Below are 17,133 nucleotides of genomic sequence, written 5' to 3' on the forward strand. Positions count from 1 at the left end.
GAAGTGCCCCATATGCTTTTCCTGTACAAGCGTGTCTAGGTGGAGTTTGGGGGTGGGAGGTTTGGGATAGAGGAACAATGTGAACATTTAGGAATGCATGCCCCAAATCCTTGAAACTTAACATCTGTTAGGCTCGCCCTCACCCAAACCCACATTTATTTCACCATGGCCCCAGGATAGCATAGAAAGACAGAGGGGAACATGAGTCAATATAACTCTTTTTATAGGGGGAAGTATAGAACGAGCAAGCCATAAATGTTCACTTTAGGCAATTAGGCCAGTGCTCCACCCACCAATGGAGGCAGCCCTTGTGCTGCAAAAGGAGCTAAAGCAGGGTGTTTCGACTTCCTGATTTGAGGGCAAAGAGCCACACAGACCAGGCATCTTCTGGTTCACTCCCTCTGCAAAATTCCAATAATGTCAAGCAATTTCCCCTCAGGGGAAGGCTCTTGTGATTTATCTCCCTGGGCTTGCCAAACAAGATGGGGTGGGGGTTGTGTGGCCATGGGGGGGAGCCAGTGTCACTAGCCTGGTAGGGTGAGATGCTGAAGTGCCACCAAAATAGCCATCTCTGTGTATAATCACTTTGAGACCTCAGCATGCCTTAGCTGTCCTATCTCCTGCCAGAAGCAGTTGTTTCAATCTCGAGAGGGTGCAATAACTCTAAGGGCTGCCTTGTTGGAAGTGGTTCCAGAATCCTCTGAAAGCATTTACCTCTTCCTAGACACCAAAATTGCTATACAGGGAGATGCATTTGTGGTACACTTAATAGCTACAAAGTATGTTCACATGCATTCTCATGTGAGGTAGATAAGAAAGTAATTATTGATTTTTTCTTTTATGTATTCAATTAATTTGTGTCACTTTAATTAATTTCATCTCCTTTGAAATGTACAGATCCTAAGTGCACAGTGAGATGACTTTTGACAAATGTATACAATCAAGTAACTCACACTCCTACCACATTAGGAATCACTGCTATCACCCCAAAAAAGTAATTTCATGTCTCCCTTTGCAGTCAAGCCACAAGAAGCATCAAATCTATAGACTGAACGTCTATGTCCCCCCAAATTCAAATGTTGACACCTAGTCCCCAAGGCTATAGAAGAGGCGAGACCTTTGGGAGTTGATTAGGTCATAATAGTGGAACCCTCATGAATGGGAATAGTGCCCTTATAAAGAAGACTCCAGAAAGTGCCCTCACCCCTTTTACCAAGTGAAGACACAGGGAGAAGATGACATCTGTGAAGTAGGAAGTGAGCCCTCATCAGACACAGAATTTGCCAGCACTTTGATCTTGGACTTCCCAGGCTCCTGAACTGTGAGAAATAAATTTCTGTTATAAGCCACCTGGTCCATGGTATTCTTTTATAGCAGTCCAAATGAGCTAAGACAATCGCTGTTGACAATCACCATGGATTAGTTTTGCCTTTTCTGGAACTTCATACAGATGAGATCATATAGGATGTGCCCTTTTGTGTCTGGCTTCTTTTGCTCAGCACAATGCTTTGAGATCGATGCATGTTGTCAGGTGTATTTGTAGGTTGTTCTTTTTATCACTGAGTTCCTTTGTATGGATAGTTTAGAATTTGTTCATTCATTTCATGGACATTTCAATTGTTTCCAGTTTTTGATTATAGTGAATAAAACTGCTATGAACATTCTGTGCAGGTCTTTTTTTGTGTGGACTTATGTTTTTGATTCCTCTTGGCATAATACTTAGGAATGGAATTTGCTGATGTATAAGAGAGATGTTTAATTTTTATAAGAAATTGCCAAAAAGTTTTCCTAAGTAGTTTCATTTTACACTCCTATCAGTCATGAATGAAAGTTCCAGTTGCTCCACATTCTCACCAATATTTGGTGTTATGGGACTTTTTAATTATAGTCATTATAGTGGGTAAGTATGTCACTATGGTTTAATTTGTACTTCTTTGATGACTAAAGACATTAGACATTGAACAGTTTTCATGTGTTCATTGGCCGTCTGTACATCTTTGTAAAATACCTGATCAACTTTTTTAAAACAGAGTTTTGTTTGTTTTTTTGTTTCTAAATATTGAATAATAGGAGTTCATATATACTGGAAACAGTATTTTGTCAGTATAGGGATTGGGAATATTTTTCTCCAGTATATGGTGCCTTTTTAGAAGTAGAAGTTTTTGACTTTGATGACATTTAATTAAAAAATATATTTGCCTACTCCCAAGATCATGATATTCTTCCATGCTTTATTTTAGCAGTTTTATAGTTTTATCATTTACCTTTAGATCTATAGTCCACTTTTAATTAGCTTTTGTATATGGTGTGCGGTAGGGATCAAGGTTCATATTCTCCCCCCCCATATAATGTCAAGTTTTAGCACCATTTCTTGAAAAAAATTCCTTTTCCTATTGAATCACTTTTTGTTCTTGTTGTTAGAAATCAATTGACCATATATGTGTTTGTCTGTATTTGTATTATATCCTGTTTCATTTATCTACTTGTCAATTCATTTGTTAATATCATGCCATTTTGAATCTGTGGCTTGACAGTAAGTCTTGAAATCAGGTAATATACATTTTCTATTTTTTAAAAATCATTCTGCCTATTATAGGTTCTTTTTATTTCCATATAAATCATAGAATTAGTTTATCAATTTCTGCCCAAAAAGTCTGCTAGATTATAGACATTTGACATCTCAATAATTTTGAGCCATCCAATCCATGAACATGTTATCTTCATTTATTTAGATCTTTTAAAATTTATCTCAGTAATGTTTTGATTATTTCAGTATGCAGGCCTTGTACATCGTATGTTACATTTATGCCAAAGTATTTTTATTTCTTATGCTATTGTTAATGGAATTGGATTTCTTATATTTCATATTCCAATTATCCAATGTTAAGAAATAGAAATACAATAAATTTTTACATATTAGCCTAGTATCCTGTAATCTCCCTAAATTCACTTATTCTTGTAGCTTTAAATTTAGATTCCTTTGTATTTTCTATGTACACAATCATGTTGTCTGCAAATAAAGAGTTCAAATTTATGTTCTTCCTTTTCAATCTGGATGTCTTCTTTTTTCTTGCTTTATTTCCTTAGCTAAGACATCCCATTCAGTACAAGGTTGAATAGAGGTGAAAAAACCAGGAGAGCAGGTATCTTTTTGTTTGTCCCAATTTTAGGGGAAAAGTGCTCAATCTGTCACCATAAAGTATGTTGTAAAGTGGAGTTTTTCCACAGATGCCTTTTTATCAGGCCAAAGGAGTTCCCTTCTATTCTCAGTTTTCTGAAAGTTTTCTTTTTTTCTCATGAATGGATGTTAAATATCGTAAAATGCTTTTTCTGCATGTATTTAATGAGTGTATAATTTTATTCTTTTTATATGGTGAATTATTATTAGTTTTTGTTTGTTTGTTTGTTTGTTTGTTTTTAAGACAGAGTCTCACTCTGTAACCTGGGCTAGAGTGCAGTGGCATCATCATAGCTCACCACAACCTCAAACTCCTGGGCTCAAGCAATCCTCCTGCCTCACTCAGCCTCCTGACTAGCTGGGACTATAGGCAGGCGCCACCCTGGCTGGCTAATTTTTTTTTAAAATTTTTTTGTAAAGACAGGGTCTTGCTGTGTTGCTCAGGCTGGTCTTGAACTCTTGGCCTCAAGCAATCTTCCCACCTTGGCCTCCCAAAGTGCTGGGATTACAGGTCTCAAGCTTCCTTACAATTGGTGATTGCATGATATATCTTTTCCCTTTCTTTTGCTTTTGGACTCTTCTGTACCTTTGTTTTTAAAGTGTGTGTCTAATACATTGCCTATCATTGAATCAGGCCTTTTTATCCAGTCTGACAAACTCTACTTTTTAATTGAAATGTTTAACCAATTTTGCCATTCGACTTCCAGTTATTCCATCTGTTCTTTGGTTCTTTCCCTCCTCTCCCTTTCTCCCTTCTTTTGAATCAATTGAACAATTTTTTATATTCCATTATAACTTCTCTATTGACTTTGGGTCTTTTAATGGTTGCTCTAGAGATTAAAATATATATATTCTTAATTTATCACACTCTATCTTTACTTAATGTTATACTCTTTATAAAATGTAAAAATCCTATAGTAATATTTTCCATTTATTTCATTCCAATATTTGTGCTATTTTTCCTAAATTTTAATTCTAAATATGCTACGAACCTCATCATATAGTCTTAATATTTTTGTTTTAAACAGTTAGTTGTCTGTAAAGAAATTAAGAAACAAAAAATGTTATACTGTATTTACCATTCCTACTCTCTTTATTCCTTCAGGTACATTTGAGTTCCCATCTGGTTTCATTTCCCTTCAGCTAAATGAACTTCCTTTAACATTTCTGGTAGTGCAGTGTATTGATGAATTCCTTCAGCTTCTGTTTAGTTTGAAAATGTTTTAGTTTCACTTTTATTTTTAAGGATGTATTTGCTGTAAATAGAATTCTAGATTGATTTTTTTTTTTTGCCTCAGCACTTTGAAGATGCCTTTCCATTTTCAGTTACTTTTACTGTTCTATATACAATGTGTCTTATTTCTCTGCCTGCTTTAAAAATTTTCCCTTTGTTGTTCAGAAGTTTTATTAAGATATTCTGAGATGTGGTCTTCTTTTTGTTTATAATACTCAGGATTTGTTGAGCTTCTTGGAGTTGAATTTGATAAGTTGATATATTTTATCAAATTTGGAAAAATTTTTGTCATTATACTTTTAATAGTTTTTTGCTGTAATATCTCTTGCCTCTCCTCCTGAGACTGAAGTTACACACAAGCTAAAAATTTACAACAATTTCTATGTTGACAGTCCCACCTATATTTGATTATTATCACCACATTTTCCTTATAAATCCCTGAATAAATATTTAGCAACTTTTTAAGATTTTTGTCTGTTAATTACACTATCTGTGTCATCTCTGTGTCTATTTCTATTGACTATTTTTCTCCTACTATTAGGTCATATTTCCTCCTTCTTTGTCTAGTGATCTTTCATTGTGTGCTGTACATTATGAATGCAATATTGTTGAGGACCTGAAATATATTTTCTTCTTTTAAAGTGGGTTGAGTTTTATTTTGGCAGGCAGTTAATTTACTGGGAACACAGATTGGTTTTAGGCTTTGGTAGGACACGCTAGAGTAGTCCTTACTTTAGGACATGGCTTTTCTGGGGTCATTATTGAATACCTAGGATTCTTTCCTCTGGCTAATCGGATCTACAACATTTCCCAGCACCGTGCCGTTTCTGGAATCTTCACTCACCTCTCAGCTCCCAGTAGTAGTTTTCTACCAGGACTTGTGGAATTTCACCTGTGCATACGTAGCTTGGTATTTGTCCACAGACTCAAGAGGTCCGTTATGCAGATTTCTAGGACTTTTTTCACTGCATAGCTTCTTTGGTATCCTCCCTCTCAAATTCCAGCTGCCTTATCAGCATCAAACTAATATTTTCCTTCCTTCCAGTGAAAACACTATTCTCTAGTCCAGTTCCACTTTCAAGCCACAATTTAGAGAACACTCTCAGGCAGGAATCTGGCATAAATATAAAGTCATTTCATGTGTTTTCCTTCTCTTAAGGGCCACAGCCCCATGCTATTTGTTATACAATAGCCAAAAACAGTTGTTTCAACTTTTTTCCCAGTTTTGTAGTTGCCTATGGTGAGAACGCAAGTCTGATACTGAATATTGCATCATGGACTGAACTAGCATAGCAGGCAGTGCCTATGCTGGAGGTTAGAAGCCTCCAGTTAAGTCCCCATTTTACACATGGGGTGTGGAGGCTAAGAAAGCCCATACATTTGCCCAATCAAAATCACTCAGGCTGTGGGTATCTGAATCCTGATCAGATCCCTGATTTCTATCTCTACTTTTAGATCTCTCCCTACCACGTTTCATGTTATATCACAGCCTGGGAGTTCAGGCAGTGGGAGTCTCCTGTTCTCATCTCTGCTGTGTCCTGTGCTAGTGCTTCAATCTTTTGGAAACTTTAAATACTAAAGTGTACCAGGTGGGGCTTTGGGACTGGCCCAGATTGGACTCGGTCCTCCACTTACTAGCTAACTGACCTTAGGTAAGTTTCTTTATATCCACATCCTCATTTCCTTATTCATAACAAGAGGATAAAAACACTCACCTTTGAGGGGTTTGCAATGATGTTCAGTGCTCAGCGCTGTGCCTGCTGTAGAGATGTGCTCTGTAAGTGTGTGCTAACCACATCCAACCCTGGGAACTGGGGACGGGTGACTAACAAACACTGCTCTCTCTCTCTCTCCATACACGTGGCAAGCTTGGGTTGTTTTGTTTATTAAAGCATTTTGAGGCAACAGCACTTGGTGAGTCCCAGGTGTTATTAATATCTCTGAATCACTATGCAGTTCTATAAATACCTTTCTTTTCTCTATCTGTTACTTTTTCCCCTTACCTCACGAAAATGTAAGTCAGCAATGAAGTTATGAATTACCGGCTCTTTTATTCCCTGTTGTGTAATTAAGGAAGCGCTAGGTAAGAAAGCACGTGCTGAGGAAGGGGGTGGGTTACCGCGGCCGGCAGTGCTTGTGCTGGAGGCTGCCTTCTGCCTGCCTGGAAGGGGCTGAAGGGACCGTCAGGTGCGGAACAGCTCTGGAGAGTAGAGCCAGGTACTCGTGGGCTGAAGGTTGGAACCAGTCTCAGCCCATTAAGCATTTTTCCTGTTGGGAAAAATCTTGCCTTGTCACAACGAGTTTTCCAACCTGGCAAGCATTCTGTTTCAATCTTGAGCATTTTGCCTGCATCTCTTTTTTTTTTTTGGCTTATCTATGAAATCCTACTACAATTAATCAGCTACCCATTTCTATCATACACTGTATTTATTTATTTTTTTTAAGTGAGCGTGTGGGCCTTCAGCAGAATTTTGTCTTTTCAACTTATTTAACCACTTAGGACCAAGAGGAGGATCTTTACTGGACAAATCTTTCTCCAATCCCATTGGTTTACAAAACACTATACAGGATGAAGGGGGAAAATGCTGTCAGGAGGGGAAAAGCCATAGTTTCTAACAAAAAACAGGGCACTTGTTTTCTTCAGTCAACATCATGACTTCCTGTTGATTTGCCTTAGGCTCTTAGAAAGAGAGAACTGGTAACCATCAAAGGAAATTGTGGAGAGAAGTTGTGAAGTAGCCTTCTTCAGGAGATGTTTCTCAACATGGGAGGTTTTAGAATTAGACAGACATGAGTTCAAATCCAACTCTGCCCTTGCCAGCTCTGAACATAAGCAAGTGAATTAACCTCTCGCTGGAAAATGGGAATAAGAATGGCTGTCTGATGGGGTTCCTAGGAGCATTAATTGACAAGGCATGGTTGACGTAAATGCTCGATAAAGGATTATTATAATAATTATTGTTACCATTGGGAGGCTTGGCCTGCAGAGAGTCTGAGTGAAGTCTGTGTTTTACATTAGGTTTGGGGAGGTTGCCCTGGAACTCTTTTGGCCCACAAAATGTTTGGTCCCTCCCTGTCTTGACGTTGGAGGCAGCGAATAGCACCACTCCTTGGGACTGCTGGATGGGGCTAACACTGTCCTTCCTTCCCTGTGAATCTGTTCCCAGGAGCAAAAAAGGAGCCCTGACCCTCAGCCACCTGCTTGCTGCTAGGGGAAGCTTTATGCTATTTTTTTTTTTTTTTTTTTTAGATTAGAAACCTAGGAATCCTCTGTATGTCTTTGTCGTCTTCCTTTTCTACACCTAAGCAGCCATTAGTCCTATAACTTCTTTATAAACTTATAACCTCCCTTTGCATTCCCCTGCAGTCACCTGCTTTAGGCCCTCCCCATGTATCACCTGGACAGTTGCAGTAGCCTCTGGTTGGCTTCCTTGCCCCACTCAGGGCTTCCTGTTGCCTTCCTCTGGCTTCCTGATGCTTCATGATCTAGACCTTGCAGTGCCTCCTTAGTGCAGCACCTTTCACGGTGAGACTGCCAGGCCACCTGGTCTAGTCACCTGGGTGCTTGTTAAACAGGCAGGTACCCAAGCCCTCTTCTTTCCTTCTGAACAGGATCATTGGTGGGAGGGGGGATGTGCATTTTAATCAGCCTTCTCAGATGATTACTGTATTCTTATATCATATCCCGAGCCTGAGCATTGCTGTCTAGTTGCTGAACACTCAGCCTGGCTTGCAAGGCAAGACCTGTCCTCCTCTTCACTTATTTCTCCTTAGTCTGCTGAGCAGATCTTCTGGTTGACCTACCCCACAGTCATCCCCACCCCCAATCCTTTTGTCCTGCTGGCCAAGTGTGGATTCCCACAATTAGGGCTAAAACATGCCATATACATACTTCTCAGTCTTCTTTGCAGCTGGAGGTGGCCAGCGAGGGAAAGCCTTCTGGTAAGGAGGGATTCTGGTAAAAGTCCTCTCCTCAATCAAGAGAGAGAGAGACACCTATACCTGTCTTTCCATCTGCCACTCCCTTGCTTCCTTCTGTCCAACATAATTGAGCAGGTTGTCCATCCTGTGGCCTGAGGTGACAAGTCGGTGGATGAGAAGCCACCATGCTGGAGGGTGGTGGAGTGGGGGATGGATTGACCTGGAGACCTCAACAGGACTGCCGAGCTGTTACACCACCCAGAGCCCAGCTGCCCTGTGCCTCTCATTATGGGCTGTCGTCACTGGGCAGGCCATAGCTGGCCTGGATTTCTCTTCCTTGTGACTAATTCATCCCTCATGGTCAGCATTGGCCCCTCACTAGTCTTCGTGTATTCCAGGTTCCTACAGACCTCAGGCTTTGGCTTCTCATTACCCAGCTCCTGACACCCATTCTGTTTCCCTGGGCTTCTTCACATCGTGTGCACTCTTTGAGAATGAATTTGAGTCTTCCTCTCCTTTTCCATGAATCTTTGCCAACGGCCATAGGCTGCATTAACCTCTACCTTCTTTGACCTTATACTGCATTTGAAGTCTGTACCCACAGATAAATACTTGTCATTTATTTTGTGAGAATTCATCTTCCTTGCCATCTGGATTTTAAGCACTTTATGCTGCTTTTGTTTTATCAAATTTCCCAGAATAGTGCTGGGTATAAATAGGTGCTCAAAAAAAAAAAAAAAATCACTGATAATTGATGGTAGATTGATTGATTTTTTTTTATCTAGGACAACTACAACTGAAGCAACTTTTTAGGTCTTCCTTGATTTTCTATGCAAACTCCTTCATGGATGACTGGAACATAAATTTTCGGTTAGGACCAGTTGAAAGTTTTCACGGACTCAAAATATTGCATTCAAGATTGGTATTGTATTAACCACAGTTAATCAATTCTGTTCTTGATAGCTATATAGATCTCCAGAGAGATAGAAAAGAAAATACTCTTGAATGAAAGAAAAATTACAAAAACAAGAACAAGGACAACAATAATAAAACAACATGAACGCCAGCAAGTAAAGACCCTGCATGAAAAGGAGTGAAATGAAATCAGTTGAAGAAAGATCAGGGGGGTCTCCTGTCCCGCCCCCCTCTCCAACTACCCCCTCTGCAACTTCCCAGGCTGTAGGTAAAGTTCACTGGAGTCTGTTTAAAAGACTTGGTAACTTTATAGGGTAAATACATTCTACCTAAGCATTTAAGTCGTGGGAGCGTCAAGATAGCTCAGAATATTTGCTAATTTTCTAAGTGGGGTCTGAGCTTTCTAATTCTCTCTCACTGAACTTTTTGTGCCCGCTTATATTCCGTTACCTGAGGCAAGGGTCATCTTGTTATACTTTTATATCTTCTCTTAATTCTTGCCACATGTTGTGTCTCTTAGATCCAGATTTCAGGTTTAAATTTGGAACCGGGGGAAGGGAGCTAACATTTATTGTGGGCCTACCATTTGCCAGCACTTTATATAAGAATCACATTTAATCCTTTCAGAAGCCAAGTGAGGTAGATAGTATTGTTCTCATTTTATGGATGAGAAAACTGAGGCTCTGAGAGGTTAAATACCGAGGACACAGCAAAGCTGGGACTAATACCTGTGTGAGAACCTTTTCAGTTCTATGTGACAGAAAGCGCGCTCAAACTGACTTAGTAAGAAAGTGGCTTATTGATTCCCTCAGCTGAGAGATGGAGGTAATTCTGACACGGCTGGGTCTGGAGGCTGAGATGCCATCCTCAGGACTTGGGCCTGGCTCTGTTCTCATTCGGGCCCTTCCTGATCCTGTAGGTCAAGATGGCTCCAGCACGCCAAGCTGACATCTTATATTCTCAGCTATCCCAGCAGAAAGAGCACTTCTGTTTTTAATTGTTCCATCAAAAGTCCAGAACTGAATCTCACTGGCCTGGCTTAGATGCCATGTACTATGATCTGAATTTTGTGCATCTCCGCCCCCAAATTCCTATTGTAAAACCTAGCCCCCAATGTGAGAGTATTTAGAGGCGGGGCCTCGGATAGGTGATTAGGTCATGAGTGTGAAGACCTCATGAAGGGGATTGGTGCCCTTACAAAAGAGACCCAGGAATTCCCTCCCGCCACCCTATGTGAGGATACAGGGAAAGACAGCTATCTATGAACCAGAAAGCAGGCCCCCACCAGACACCGAGTCAGCCAGTGCCTTGGTCTTGGACTTCCAGCCTCCAGAACTGTGCGAAATAAATGCGTGCTGCTTCTAAGCCAGCCAGCATATGGTGCTCTGATACAGCAGCCCGAGCTGACTGGACACCGTGCTTACCCCTGAACAAATCCTGTGGCCGGGGCTAGGTGGCGTGCTCGGCCCCTGTGTCGGGGGCAGGGTGGGATAACACCCTGAGCCACCTGGCCGGAACAGGGGAGGGTGTATCTCCAAAGTAAAGCTGCGGGGCTGTTTTCGGTAGAAGGGGAGATGGACGGTGGGAAGGCAGAAACAAATGGTGCTCAGCCCAATATCCACAGCTGTCCCTCCGTGGACCTCAGCTGAACGGGGATGCACGAGACCAGCCCAACAGGGCCCTCCACCCAGGAGGCAAGAAAGAGCAGGTTCTAACCAAACACCCCTTCTCTGTCCTAACCGTGCACGTTTTCCACGTTATTACTGGGGAAAATGGAAAGCAACTGTTTGTCCCAGTCCGAGGAGCCCCTCTAGCTCATGGGATATGGTTGTCTATTTGTGCTACACAACATGGAACAGAAATTAGGGGGACTCAGGGATTAGGGGGAGAGGAAATGCACACCACGGAGTGCTTCTTCCACGCCTAGCCTGTCGCAGAACTGCAGCTCCGGAACATCTCCCCCTTCCAGGCTCCACCGCTGCCCCGGCGCCAGTCTCCTCCTGGGCGCACCCTCCTCTGCTGGCCCGGAGGCGCTGACCTGGGGACACGCCCCTCCTCTGCGGGAGAGGGTTACAGCCAGATCCACCAGACCTCACAGCAGCCCTGACGCCCCCTGTCGTGGTCCCTCATCTGCACAGATTCTCCGTCACCCGTAATTCACCCAGGCATAGGCAGAGCCCTCAGCCCAGAGCCAGGTTAGCGGGGTGAGTGTTTCCTCTGAATGTCACCTCTGACCCTTGACCTCAGGCGAGTTACTTAACCTCCCTGTCCCTTATTTAGATAAGTTTGCCTTATTTAAATAAAATAAGTAGATAAACCCTTAGCACAGTGCTAGGAGCATACACAGTGGGAGTAAGCCTTAGCTATTATTGTTATTAATATTACCTCATCTAGTAATAATAATTTGTGTAATTATTTGTGACACTTCACAATAATTTGTGAAAATTAAAGGACAGAATATACATGAAGCACTTACAGTAGTGACTGGCACACAAGTCAATGCTTAATAAATGTTTGTCCTTAGTAACCAGCAGGACGTATGGTCCCTTACTTCATGGCCAGTCTCACAACCTTGATGCCTGTGGAATCAGCTTGAGGAGTTTTTTAAAATGTGCCCATGTCTGGGCCTCACCCGGGCTAGTGGGTCTCAGTCTTGGCTGCCCACTGGGGAGCTTTCATAGCTGTGGGTACCCGAACCCCATCCCAGAGACTCTGACGGAAATGTTCTGTAGCTTCCCAAGGACTGGGATTGTCAGCGCTTCCCTGGTGATTCCAGCAGGTGACCAGAGCTGAGAGCCCCACCCTAGAAGGGCCTAATTGAAAGAGAGGACACATGAGACAAAGTAGCAGGTGTGAGAAGCCGCGTCTGCTCATTTCTGCTCGCCAGAATCATCTCACAAAGCCCTGACCTTGTAACAACACGCAGCTTTCCGGAAGGATGCTTTGAAGACAAACTAGGACAGAGCTCACAGCCCCTCATGTCTCTTGCCTGAGTCACTATATTCCCTAAAAGATAAATGACCCCAGTCCTTGCCTTTTTCTACTCATAAAGTAATATCCGATGGGGTCAGGGATCATACTTCTGTAGTCCAAACCGAATGTACGTTGGTAATCTATAACCAGATGTACTCTTGCACCCAAACTTTCGTGTGATTTTGCACGTACTGAATCTTCACCACTTGTATGTAAACTGTGAACGGAAACACTGTGCGGGAGAGTCTGACAGAACCTCTCTGGAAGACTCCCTCCAGCCTGGCCTCAGTCCACAGTCCTCAGTGAGAATAAAACTAACTCTAATTCTTTAAAAGCCTGTTTTTTATCTTTTGTCGACAGACATAACAGGTAACATAATAAGGACACAGTAGGTGGCAGGAAATGTCTAGGGGCTCTGAGGCTAGTGGACAGGTGCCGGCAACTCTGAGAGTCCTGGGCACGGACCCCTCGAGGGTGTCCTGATGCATATCGAGCCTCGGAGCAGCCGGTGGTGACCACAGACTCCAACACGGGCTCAGCCCCTCCAGAGAGAGTGCAGCCCTGCGGGGTGAGCTCATGTGAACATCAACCTTCCAGGTGGGGTTGTGGGGAGAAGACACTGTTCCAACCCACTGACCTGCTAGATCTGGGGATCTAGAAATCCTATGCCTGACTCTGGCCATGACAAAATGCTTCAAGATGATGATGAGATATGATTTCTCACGGGTGAGGGCTGTCTTTTCCTGCACTGATGTGCGCCTACAGGAAACACCAAGGCAGGGCCTGTGCCAGGGAACAAAACCAGCATGGCCCCTGCCTTTGTGGGCTTTCTGGTCTACAGAGGGACGCTGATGTACAAACTGGAAGGCTCACAGAGGTGCCTTGTTTAAGGGTGTAGACGCTGTTCCCTGAGCTGGCAAGCCAGTGGAGGGGACTAGCAGTTGTTAGGGGGAGCACTGAGGGTCAGGTGGCCCCTGGGCCCCTCTAACCTTCTGGGATGGCTTCCTCAGGTGCACTGGGCTACGTGCTAAGGGAGGAGAAGGGACAGCTGGGGGCTGGCGGGGGAGCAGCAGGTGGCAGGGCTCCTATTTTTGTTGCTTCCCCGTCTTGAGCAAATTTGCCAGGCAGGCTTCCCTTGAACTCTTGGATGCAAAAGGAGGAGCAGGATCAGAACCAGACGATGTCCTCCCACCCCGAACCCGGCCAGCGCTGGACTAGCTAATCCAAGGATGCGGCACCAAATGGCCTTGCTCCCCCATCAACTACCCGAGGACCCCGAAAGTGCCCTGACTCTTAGAAACGGGAGTCTGCCCTTGAGAGCCACGGAGCCCCTGGAGGAGCAGATGAGCGAGCTCACTGCTCAGGGACGCAGGGCGGGCGGAGGCTGGGTCTGCCAGATGCGTTTTCCTCTGAAGCGAAGCACCTCTCTGAAGATTCGACTGTTCCCATGGTAATTCGAGTCAAACCATGGGGGAAGTAGCTCGTCACTGCATGGTCAGTTAGACATAAAGTGTGGTTTTTAAATAATTTCTTTTGACTAGATCTGTTATCAAAAATCCCACCCATCTCCAGAGTATACATTGCTATTTTTAAAAGCGAAAATTGTGGAAAAGTGCATCCTTACCGAAATATCAAAATAGCCCCCTCTTCTCTCTCTCTCTGCCTTGAAGCCATCAAATTGATTCAGCTCAAGGCTAAATATAGGGATGACTAACAATGATTTCCACAAGAGCCTTAGAAATCGCCTGTAAGCGAGCAAATGGAAAATAGATTATCCAGCAACCACATCAACCAGCCTTTGAGACGACGGCCTAAATCCAGCCACTGGCCTGAAATGAAAACTAACGCTCTTTCCCTTGGCCCGTGCAGGAGAAGGGGAGACGGGCGGCTCCCGGGGCCCTCAGGACGGGTCTGGCTGTGGCCGTGGCCCCCTGGGAGGGGCTGTGGAGCTGCACCCCTGCGGGTCCCACAGCAGGTTTTCTAGAAATTAGGTAGTTTATGAGTCCTGGCTCTATTTATCACAGAAAATGGGGCTGTCCACATGTTTTGCATCTCTGAGGAGGCCTGGAATATTGGAAATAGCAGGCCAGAGAGGGCAAAGGTGAGTGAGCCAGAGGCCTGCCCTAGAATCATGACCAAATAGCTCCTGCAGGCAGAAGAAGCTCCTCCTCCTCTTCCTCCTCCTCTCCCCTTATTAACCTGTTCACAGCACCACGGAGGCTCAGGCCTGGCAGACTGCTTCAGTACTGTCCTGATACCTGGGCAGAAGGGGCCCCTGCCCTCAGCCCTCTGCCCCTGAGGGCTCGCTCGACCCCCCACCCCACAAGGTAAGTGGCCCAGGACTCAATGGGACATGTGTGCCCAGAGTTTCTGCCTCACCTTCTAGACCAGGCTTTGCAAACTACTCTTGGGGCCACTTGTTTTCGATGGTTGTAAAAAATCAAAGGAAGAATGACGTGTGAAAATTACATGGGATTTAAATTTCAGTGTCCATAAGTAAAATTTTATTGGAATATTATCATATTCCTTTGTTTGCATAGTGTCTACACAGTTCTCACCTTACAATGGCAGATTTGACAAGTTATGACAAGGACGATAAGGCCCACAGAGCCTGAAATACACAGTATGTGGCCATTTGCAGAGATGTTTAGCAACCCCAGGTCTAGACCACGTTCAGTGTGCCTGGGAGCCCAGTGCTCTCTGCCCACAGGGCCCCAAGCCCCCTTCGTCTGCAGGATGGGGGCTCTCTGGGCTTTCTTCTAGAGGTGGCCAGGGGGCGACTGTTCGCAGGGAACTTAGGACGGAGCTTCTGCAGTACTTGCCAGGCCCCTCAGTGCGTGAGAAGCTGGGCACGCCTGGGCTGCGGGCCTCAGAGCCGGCCCTCTCTGGCCACCATGTTTTAGCATGGAACCCTAAGGAGTCAAAAATTTGATATTAAAACTTGGCTTTCTGGGTTTGTCAAGAGAGGAAGGTGGACTATTTTTTATGTTAGAGTTAGCGTGGTTTGTAACTGTTAAATGTTTAGCAGAATAGCATGTGGGCCTCCACGTATCTTCATGCCCTGGTGGTCAACGTTATTCGTGCCGTGTCAGGGGTGCCCTAGAACAATGTCTTCTGCCCCCACCGGTCGAGATGTTCCTCACCTAGAGCAACAGGGATTCCTCCCAAACCCACGCTGGCCAGATGTCCTTGCTGTCATACTTACATAGCTTATTTCAGTACTCACAAATAAATGAAACACGGATGTGAAAATAAAGAGCTTTTATGTTGAAAAGATCCAAGAAAGACGACTCTAAAATACAATGGTGTTGACTTAGGAGAGGGCAGACAAGTTTATATGACTGGGAGGAAATTGGAATCTTCAAAGGATTCTTGCTTCACCCATGCCTATAAAACCTTCGCTCCATGTTTAGAATCAAGACTGCAGAGTGTAGCTTATTTGTCACACTTGTGATTTGTAGAAGGAAGAGGCCATGAAGTTCCAGTCAAAAGGACAAGGCATCAGGACATCAAAAACAGGCAAATCAGTGTGCATTTATGTGTTTCATGTAAAATATGTTAAATATCTTCATCACTGTTTATGATTCCCCACTTAATATCTTTGATTAACACTTAAGTTAACAATTCCATATGAACAATTCCATATAAGATGCCATCTTGTGCTGTCATATCGGACACAATTCAGTCCTATAGAGAACATCATATTGAAAGGTACTAAAGCTTTCCAAGCATTATTTCATTTAATTCTCACAAGTCCAATGTGTCAGATGCTCCTATAGCCCTTGAGCTATAGGTAATGCAATGGAAACTCAGAGAGGGTAAGCCACTTGCCCAAAGTCACACAGCTAGTAAGTGCACAGACGTTTGAAATCAAGTTGGCCTGACTCTGGACTCGAGCTTAGCTTCTGTGCCATCTTCCACATGGCAGGTTCCCCTAATATGTGCGGAATAAATGAATGAATGAACAATAACCCACAAGTGGCAGCTCCTGGTGACTGGGTTCTGGTTCTCCAGGGGGTCAGCGTGCCGGGGGAAAGCACAGACAAAGCCACAGGCAACACACGGCACGTAGTCCTGGAGCATCGATTTTACTGAATGGTAAACAATTGAAAACTTTTTTAAATGTCTAAGTGAACTTGTAGATACCATGGAATGGGGTGCAGAACATCGTATGATTTCTAAATATGAAACAGAAGGCTTTCAGAAAACTCTGCGGCTCTGGGCTGCTTTGGCCTACATCCCCAAACCCCGCAGAGCTCGCTGTTGTTGCGGGCTTTGGTGGAAAACCTGAGCCGCAGTCCTGTGGAGTACGACAGAGATGCCGCAGGGGCAGGAGAGGAAGGGCACTTGTGTGAGCCTTGCCCAGCATTGCCGGTTTTATGCTGACACGAGGCAGAGGGTCTGTGGGACAGAGTGTCTCACAGTGCGACCCGGGAGCAGGGCTGAGAGGCGCGGACTCACCCTGGGCGCGCAGGAGGTAAGTGCCGGCGAGAGGAGAAGCTGCCGGGCTCAAGCCCTCTGTGGAGCCTGCACCGTGACAGAGGTGAAGGGGAAGCAAGTGTTCTCCTGGCAGGGACTGAATGACACCTCCTGCCCAGGGAAGTGAAACCAGGGGACGGAGGCATTTGAGACTCATGCGCGCACATCCCATTCTGCAAGGGCAGATCCCAGAGGCGGGGCCAGCCCTCCCCAGCCCTGGGCAGGGGCCACTGTTGCCCGGCTTCCTGGAAAAGCCTGTGATGGTTCATTTTACTTGTCAACCCGACTGGCCACGGGGTGCACAGATTAAACATCATTTCTGGGTGTGTCTGTAAGGGTGTTTCTGGGTGAGCGTGGCACTGGAATCGGTGGACCCTCCCCAGTGTGGGCGGGCATCACCCGTCTGTGCAGGGCATGAGTGGAACAAAAGGTG

This window comes from Lemur catta, chromosome 4, assembly GCF_020740605.2.
Source record: "Lemur catta isolate mLemCat1 chromosome 4, mLemCat1.pri, whole genome shotgun sequence".
NCBI lineage: Eukaryota > Metazoa > Chordata > Mammalia > Primates > Lemuridae > Lemur > Lemur catta.